Here is a 9,825-nt window from a genome sequence, read left to right as displayed (position 1 = left end):
AAAGTGCCTAGCTGTTGATTTTGGCCTCTAGCTCATATCCGGCATTTAGGAAAACCTAGCAAACCTGGGCATTTCTGAAAACTAGACACCTGGGGAATCCGGGATGGGGTAACTTGTGGTTCTCCCACCAGGTTCTGTTACATAGAATCCTTAGCAAACCTCAAAATGTGGCAAACAAACACTTTTTCCTCACATTTCAGTGCAGCAAAGTTCTGGAATCTGAGGGGACCTAAAAACTTCCTTCTACCCAGTGTTCCCCCTGGTCTCCCAATAAAAATGGTACCTCACTTATGTGGTTAGGCCTAATGCATGCAGCAGGAAATGCCCCAAAACACAACATGGAGACATCACATTTTCCCAAAGAAAACTGACCTGTTTTTTGCAAAGTGCCTAGTTGTGGATTTTGGCCTCAAGCTCATCTGGCACCTAGGAAAACCTAGCAAACCTGGGCATTTCAGAAAACTAGACACCTAGGGGAATACGGGATGGGGTAACATGTGGTGCTCTCACCAGGTTCTGTTATCCAGAATCCTTAGAAAACCTCAAAATTTGGCAAAAAAACACTTTTTCCTCACATTTTGGTGCTGCAAAGTTCTGGAATCTAAGGGGAGCCACAAACTTCTTTCTACCCAGCGTTCCCCCAGGTCTCCCAATACAAATGGTACTTCACTTGTGTGGCTGGGCATAGTGCCCCGACAAGAAATGCCTCAAAACACTACGTGGATACATAAAAATGATCAAATACAAAACTACCTGTTTTTGCAGGGGCGGCACATGCGTTTTTGGTCTTGGGCTCAGCAGCTATCTAGGGAAACCTATCAAACACAGACATTTCCTAAAACTAAGAAACTCTGAGGGAGTCCAGGGAGGTGTGACTTGCGTGGATCCCTCAGTGTTTATTTACCCAGAATCGTCAGGAAACCTCAAAGTTAGCTAAAAAAAATAAATTTTTCAAATTTTTCCCACATTTCTGTGCGGGATCACAGCACCGACACAATTTCCTACCACCAAATGTTCCCCTTAGTCTCCCAATAAAAATGATACCTCACTTGTGAAGGTGGGCCAAGTACCTGTGACAGGGAAGAGCCAAAAACATGTCAAAAGTAAGGGGGAACCAAAGTGGGTCCAAAAGGGCAGTTTGAATAAAAACGCTTTTAGATTGACAAGTGGGGCAGAATTTTTATCGGTGTGGATGCAACAATGCTGGGTGGTAGGAATTTTGTTGTTTCCTGCAGATTCCAAAGTTTCCGTCACAAAAATTCTGGGAAAATGTGTGATTTCTAGCAAACTTGGAGGTTTGCGGGGCGTTGTGGGTAAGAACCTGGTATGGGGTGCATGTGAAGCACACCACCCTGGAGTCACCCAGATGTTTAGTTTTGAGATGTGTCTACATCTCATAGATTTTTCTACATGGCAGCATTCCAAAGTCCAAAAAGTGCAGCCCTCACCATTCCAAGTGGAGCGATTTTGAGAGTTAGACAAGCTCCCATGGCCCACATCTATAACCAAAACCCAAAATAATCAAGGGCCAGATGTATCAAGCTCCTGGTTTGCATTTCTTAAATGGCGAATTTTAAGAAAGTGCTATTTTAGAAATGCAAAATGGGATGTATCAAAATTGCGTGTCGGTAATTGCGATTTCTTAAAAGTTGCAAACACAATTTACGATTAGCAAATACCGAATCGCAAATCAATAGCGATTCGATATTTGAAAATCGCTAATTGTGAAAACAGAAAATCAGAATAGCCTGATACATCACAACCAGGAAATGAGTCAGCCCATGCTGTTTCAAGGAGCCACGCCCACAGGAGCAGGCAGGGAGACACAGCCCAGCACCAGGGACCCAGCTTTGTGAGCCTGCCAGGACCAAACTGCAACATGGCCAATGATGGGAAGGTGAAGTTCAAGGGAGGCTGGAAGTGCAAGATCAAATTCAGTGAGCAGGAATTAGAGGTGCTCACTGAGAAGGTTATCGGGAACCATGACAAACTGTTTGGGAAGAACTCACTACAGGTACCTGAAAGTGAGAAAAGGAAACTGTGGTTGGAAATCCAGACAAAAATATGTGCAGTGGGTGTTGCGAGTGAGCGACCTCTGACCTGTTTTTGGTCCAGAGCTCGCCCCCCACGTCCGCAGCACCAACCTGCTGTCTCCTGCCTCTGACCCCCACCCATGCTGTTGCTAGCGTGTTCGAGGCCCTCCTCCACCCGCAGGCATCCTCCTGCGCCTCATCCCTGGTGTCTAGTGGGCTCTAGTAAGCTTCACTTGACCCGTGTGCCGCTTTCCGCCGTCCAGTAAGTGTTTCTGTTTTTACAGCGCCTTGCCTCCTTGCGCTTCTGCCCCCGTCGTGCCCCTTCTGATTGTGCCACTTTTCGCCGTCTTGTAAGTGCTTTCTATTGTTTTTTTCAAGCGCCTTGCTTCCTGCGCATCTGCCCCCGTTGTGCCCCTCTGATTGCTGTACCCCGACTGTATTTTGTGCCATTAGTGTATTTTTGTGACTGTTTTTTCAATTTGTGCCCGACTTGTTTCTGCCTTGTTTTTCTTGTTTTCGCCCCTTGTGCGCTCCCCCTTGCAGTCCTCTCCCTGCCGCTGCCTCCATGCGGCCCCGCCCCCTTCGCGCCCCCATTCGCCGCCCCCTCCCGCCTCCCAGCTGCTCTTCCCTCCCCCCTCCCTTCTTAATGGCTGGCGCTGCGTGTCCGCGCAGCGGGCATGCCGCTGGCGCGCCAGAGGCAAGCCCGTCTGCGCCCGTCCGCGCCTGGACCGCGCCCAGCGCCACCCCCCCTGGCCCTCAAGCCCCCCGCGCCCCATGCCTTCCACACTCGGCCAGCAAACTCCTCGCCCTCAACCCTGGCCCCTCCTCAGAGTGCTTCCTGGCCACCCCGAAGCACACCAAAGGACCTTTTTCCTGCCGCACCTGCAACTTCACCTGCAACAAAACAACGAAACCAGCAACAACCAACACAAACCACCTGCACTGCATCCTCCTCAACACACGCTCCGCACGAAAGCACGCCATCGAACTCTGGGACCTGCTCGACACCACCGCCCCAGACGTAGCCTTCCTGACCGAAACCTGGTGGAACGACTCCTCGGCCCCTGACATCGCCATCGCCATCCCTGACGGCTACAAGATCACCAGAAGAGATCGCACCAAGGGAATCGGTGGAGGAATAGCCATCGCCCACCCATCGCCCACAAATCTACCCTTAAGATCCACACCCACACGGGCGACACCCTCAAGACAGCCAAACACCTCCACTTCCAGATTCACACAGACCCCAACACTGCCCTCAGAGGAACCCTCATATACCGCCCTCCAGGACCTAGAGCCCTCTTCAGCGACGCCGTCTCCGACCTCGCAAGCACCCACTCCCTCGCCTATTCAGACTACATCCTCCTGGGAGACCTAAACTTCCACCTGGAGAACAAGAATGACGTCAATACAGCATCGCTGACCACCAACCTCTCCAACCTCGGACTCCGTCAGCTGGTCAACACTCCCACCCACATCGCCGGCCACACCCTTGACCCACTCTTCACTTCAAGCAATCACATCTCTTTCAGCCACACCTCCGAACTCCACTGGACCGACCATCACTGCGTCCATTTCTCCTTCAAGAAAAACACCGAACACCACCACACTCCTCTACCGCCTCACCGCCGCTGGGGAAAAGTCACCGAAGATCAACTTACCAACACCCTCGCCAAAAACCCACCACCCGACCCCACCGACCCGGACTCCGCCGCCATCAACCTCCAACAATGGATCCTCGACTGCGCCAACATCCTATCCCCGCTCAAGAAACCCACCACCAACCAAGAAAAGAAAAAACCAGCCTGGTTCACAGACGAACTAACCACCTCCAAACGCACCTGCCAGAAACTCAAGAAAAAATGGTACCTCGAGCGCACACCTGAGAACCTCGCTACCCTCAAGGAAGCCAACCGTGAACACCACCAACGGAACCGACTCGCAAAGCGCTCCCACTTCACAGAACGCCTCAACAACAATGCTCACGACTGCAAGGAACTCTTCGGCATCGTGAAGGAACTCGCCAACCCCAACGCCATTGTCAACGACATCCCTCCATCCCAGAAACTCTGCTACGATCTCTCCACCTTCTTCTACCAGAAAATTGCAGCCATCCACCACAGCTTCAACACCTCACCTCCGCCAGACCCCACCCCCAACAACTCCTCCCACGCCGACCAAATCACCACCTGGACCCAAGTAGACGACGCCGAAACCCTAAAGACCATGAACTCCATCCACTCAGGATCTCCCTCTGACCCCTGCCCACATCACGTGTTCAACAAAGCCGACGTCACCATCGCCCCCGCACTCCGAAAGATCATCAACCTCTCCTTCAACACCGCTACCTTCCCGGACAGCTGGAAGCACGCAGAAATTCTACCCTTAAGATCCACACCCACACGGGCGACACCCTCAAGACAGCCGAACACCTCCACTTCCAGATTCACACAGACCCCAACACTACCCTCAGAGGAACCCTCATATACCGCCCTCCAGGACCTAGAGCCCTCTTCAGCGATGCCGTCTCCGACCTCGCAAGCACCCACTCCCTCGCCTATTCAGACTACATCCTCCTGGGAGACCTAAACTTCCACCTGGAGAACAAGAATGACGTCAATACAGCATCGCTGACCACCAACCTCTCCAACCTCGGACTCCGTCAGCTGGTCAACACTCCCACCCACATCGCCGGTCACACCCTTGACCCACTCTTCACTTCAAGCAACCACATCTCTTTCAGCCACACCTCCGAACTCCACTCCACTCCACACCCCCAACAACTCCTCCCACGCCGACCACATCACCACCTGGACCCAAGTAGACGACGCCGAAACCCTAAAGACCATGAACTCCATCCACTCAGGATTTCCCTCTGACCCCTGCCCACATCACGTGTTCAACAAAGCCGACATCACCATCGCCCCGCACTCCGAAAGATCATCAACCTCTCCTTCAACACCACTACCTTCCCGGACAGCTGGAAGCACGCAGAAATCCAACCCCTCCTCAAGAAACCTAAGGCTGACTTCAACGCTCTCAAAAACTTCCGACCGATCTCCCTCCTCCCTTTCCCAGCGAAATCATCGAGAAGATCGTCAACGCACAGCTCGCCCACTACCTAGAAGACAACTCCATCCTTGACCCCTCCCAATCTGGCTTCAGACGAAACCACAGCACAGAGACTGCACTCCTCGCCGCCACAGATGACATCAGACTACAAATGGACAACGGCGAAACCTCAGCCCTGATCCTCCTAGACCTATCAGCCGCCTTCGATACAGTCTGCCACCGCACCCTACTAACCCGCTTACACGAAGCCGGCATCCAAGAAAAGTCCCTCAAATGGATCTCCTCCTTCCTCTCCGGCAGAACCCAGAGGGTCCGACTCTCACCTTTCCGCTCCAATGCCACCAAACTCATCTGCGGCGTACCCCAAGGCTCCTCACTAAGCCCAACGCTGTTCAACGTCTACATGGCCCCCCTCGCACAACTGGCCCGCCAGCACAACCTCAGCATCCTCACCTACGCCGACGACACCCAACTCGTCCTCTCCCTGACCAAAGATCCTCTCACCGCCAAAGCCAACCTCCACGAGGGACTGAAATCCATCGCCGAGTGGATGAACAACAGCCGCCTGAAACTCAACTCCGACAAGACGGAAGTCCTCATCCTCGGGCGCACCCCCTCGGCCTGGAACGACTCGTGGTGGCCCATCGCCCTGGGAAGCCAGCCACGCACGAAATCTCGGCTTCATCCTCGACTCCACCCTCACCATGTCCAAACAGGTCAACGCAGTCTCATCCTCCTGTTTTAACACCCTCCGAATGCTCCGCAGGATCTTCAAGTGGATTCCAACAGGAACCAGAAAAACAGTGACCCAAGCCCTCGTCAGTAGCAGACTCGACTACGGCAACGCACTCTACACAGGCATCCCAACAAAAGACATCAAACGACTCCAACGCATCCAGAACGCATCCGCCCGCCTGATCCTCGACATACCCCGCCGATGTCACATCTCCCCTCACCTGAAGGACCTCCACTGGCTCCCCGTGGACAAGAGGATCACCTTTAAACTCCTCACCCACGCACACAAGGCTCTACACGACACCGGACCCGCCTACCTGAACACCAAACTCAAATTCTACGTTCCCTCACGTCAACTACGCTCTGCCAACCTTGCCCTCGCCATCGTCCCCCGAATCCAGAGCAAGACCTCTGGCGGCAGATCCTTCTCCTACCTCGCCGCCAAAACCTGGAACTCACTCCCGACCTCACTGCGCCAGACCCAGGACCTCCTCACCTTCAGGAGACTCTTCAAGACATGGCTCTTCGAACGATAGCAGCACCCCCCCCCCAGCGCCTCGAAACCCTAACGGGTACATAGCACGCTTTATAAATTATTGATTGATTGATTGATTGCGCAGTGCTCTGTGGAGGAGATACACAAGTGATGGTATGACCTGCATTCCAGTGCCAAAGAAAGGGTAGCCAGCAGGCTAAAGGAGGCAAGGAGCACCGGAGGAGGACCACCCACCCAGACACCGTCCACATCAATGGAAGACACGGTGGAGTCCATACTGTTTCCGGAAGCTGCCAGTGGTGTCACTGGCCTTGGCACCTCAGAGACACCCAGCACCAGCAAAGGTATGGCCAGCAATGATGTGTATCCCCATATGTGCATGGACAAATGCCCCCTAGAAATTAGCTATTAGCTTGATGCAGCGAGATAAGTAGTCCATGCCACATCTTACATACAACAAAACAACGCCTTATGGGAGTGATTGTCCAAAATCCTAAGGTCAATAAACCACATTAAAATCAACTTGGTGTTCAGCCACATAGAGAAACAACACGCACAAATCACAGCAATACAATGTCAGAGTACAATATTTACTATTGTGCAACATATTGTGATATATACATCAATGACATTCTGCACATTGTCGTTGTAGATGTCCCGGGCCCTGATGCAGCAGAAGGTGGAAATGTGGGGGATGGTGAAACACAGCCACAGTCCGACTCCGACACAAGTGAGTCTTTCAGTATTGCAACAACTAGACACAAGGCAAGGGTGCTACCTTTCCCAGAGTACAACCTGGATGCAGATGAGATGCCGGATGAAGTCCCCACATCACCCCCAGAGGATATATCCACAGGAACATAACAGTCCCTGCCCCAGCATCAGTCAACTCCTCTCAGGAGGCGTCACGATGCAGGCAGACAGTGCACAGAGGAAGGAGATGGCCCATCAATCTTTGGCGGCCTTGAAGCTTCCATGCTGAAAGTGCAGCACCTGCAATGCAAACACATGAGGTCAATGAACAGGCAGTTGGTGTCAATCAATCAGAACATGGGCGCAATGAACAAGCAGTTGGAGTCTCTGAATGAGGGATAGCAAACAGCAGCTGAAAACACAATGGAGTTAACAAATGTCATTAGGGACCTCTGCACTGAGATTCAGCAGGAGCTTGTCAGCCACCGTAGGCGCCATCACCAATTTATGAGACGGTTAAATGGGTTCTTCAGATCGGTCAATCGATTTGCTAGCTGAACTTCCTTCATTTCACAACGTGCTGTGGGCATACAGGTGGAGATGCATGCTGCAGTCGGGACGTTGCACAGGGATTAGTGCAAATAAACAATGTCCTCGAAGCAATGCAGACAGTACGCAGTGCTACAAACAGCGAACTTGGTGGTGGGGATAGTGAGGAGTTCTCTAGCCTCAGCAGTCTTACAGCCCCTGTGATGGATCCTAGGTGTCGCAGTACCAGACACAGTACTGCCAGTGAACCTGCTAAAAGAGGTGCCAATGAAGCCACTGAGCACTCAAGTGGAGTGCGTGGACATAGGAAGTAATGTTAAGGCCTACAGGGGACTACCGTAACATGTAGCTGTACAGTTATACTATGATGCTAATATTGTGACACTGTAATTTGGACATGTTAACCTATGGTTCATGGCTTGGCTATGTCCTATTGACACATATGTTACCTGCCGCCCCCAAGTGAGGCAGAAGTGGCCTAAAATAAATTTTCCCCCAGGGGAGCGACCTTTGCCTAAGGGGACGCTCACTTTGCGTGAAACTGATGAAAAAAAAAATCTGTGGTGTCTAGTGGTTTCTGCCCCCCCTGGGGCAGATTGACCTAATTAAAATAGGCTGATCTGCCCTCTGGGCAGAAATGGCCTAATAAAAAATTGCCCCCCAGGGGAACGACCCTTGCTAGAGGGGTCACTCCCCTTCATTTTTAACATGAAAAAAAAACTCCCTGGCGTCTAGTGGCTTCTGCCTCCTCGGGGGCAGATTGGGGTAATTAAAATAGACTGATCTGCCCCCAGGAAGGGCAAAAAAGGCCTAGTAATATATTGTCCCCTGAGGAGTGGCCTTTTCCATAGGGGCCGCTCCCCTCATACATAAATAGTAAAAAAAAAAAAAAAAAAAAAAAAAGATCCCTGGTGCCTAGTGGGCATTTCTGCAGCCAAATCACTTCACGGTCAGGCTGCAGAGGCCTTTCCTTTCCTTTCATGACTCTGCCTTTGCATTTCTCTTCTGGACTTCCAGTGCGATGGGAGGTGACCTCTGATGAGGTCAATGCGCGATTGCACACTGATGTCATCAGTCGTCACTGGCGAGGGGCGGGGGGTCGGGTTGAAGGGGAAGTGATTCCCCCCATCCCTGACGGGGTGTGGGTGGGAGGACCCCAGGGGTGCTCCCCCGTGGACCAGGTGCAGGACAAACTGGTCACAGGAACCTTGGCCAAGGATGTACTGGGCACCAAGGGGGTTAACATGTGCTTATCCCTGGGTAGTCTGACACAAAAAAGTCAGGCTTAATTTGGAGGCAATGTGTAAAGTATTTATGCAGCAAATGAACAGTGTAAAAACACAACACAAGAAAAATCCTAAACCAACTTAGAAAAGTAGAGTCAATTGTAATACATTATTTGACAACAAAAAGCCAATCAGTACAACTAGAGTTATGATTTTTTAAAGTTCTTGGTGAAAATGAAAGCCTAAAGTTCAAAGCGCCAATGATCAACATATAGTTGCACAAGAGTGGGTCAAAGTAAAAAAATATGGCTGGGCACAATGGAACGCTTACCTTAGGACTTAGAAAAATTCTTGAAGAAAGTGTTCTGAGAAGGTAAAGTTCAAGGGGGGAAGGCTGCAGGAGGTGTATCAGGATGAAGTGTTGTAAGATAGCCTTGGTCAAAGCCACATTGAAGACTTCTATGTTCGGACCTAGATGCTGAAATGAAATTGAAAAACTCTAGCGATATGAAGCAGAGGGCTGTAGCTGAAGCCAATTCCACAAGGTTAGATACCCCTCTGACAAAGGACTGCTGAAATGGATTTCCTGCTGTGGAGAACAAAGTAGCAGGAGATGATACAAAATCAATCTAACACCTGAGGCACATCGGGCAGATAGGTGAGCCGATTGGTCCCAGTCTCCTTCTGGTTCTCACAGCACATTTGGGCCAAAAGTCTGTAATCAGTTTTGTTTTTTGGCCATCTGGGTACCTTATGCTCCACAACCAAGGGACAAGAACTGGTGGGACATCTCTTGGAGGTTCCATACTCACTCAGGTTGGGTCCAGGTACCGGTTCAAGATGGTAGGAGCCTTTTTTGTCCCTTTGGCTCTGAACAGGAGGCCAGCGAACTAGCTCTTGGAGACACTTGTGTTTGTCCTGTGTGGAGGTGTAAATGCAGGGCTCAACAGCAAGGCTGGCCTCTGAAGGCTCAAAGCAGAATCCAGGCAGTAAAGTATTCATTCAAAGGAACAGCAGCATA

This window comes from Pleurodeles waltl, chromosome 3_1, assembly GCF_031143425.1.
Source record: "Pleurodeles waltl isolate 20211129_DDA chromosome 3_1, aPleWal1.hap1.20221129, whole genome shotgun sequence".
NCBI lineage: Eukaryota > Metazoa > Chordata > Amphibia > Caudata > Salamandridae > Pleurodeles > Pleurodeles waltl.
Note: the sequence above shows the minus strand (reverse complement) of the source record.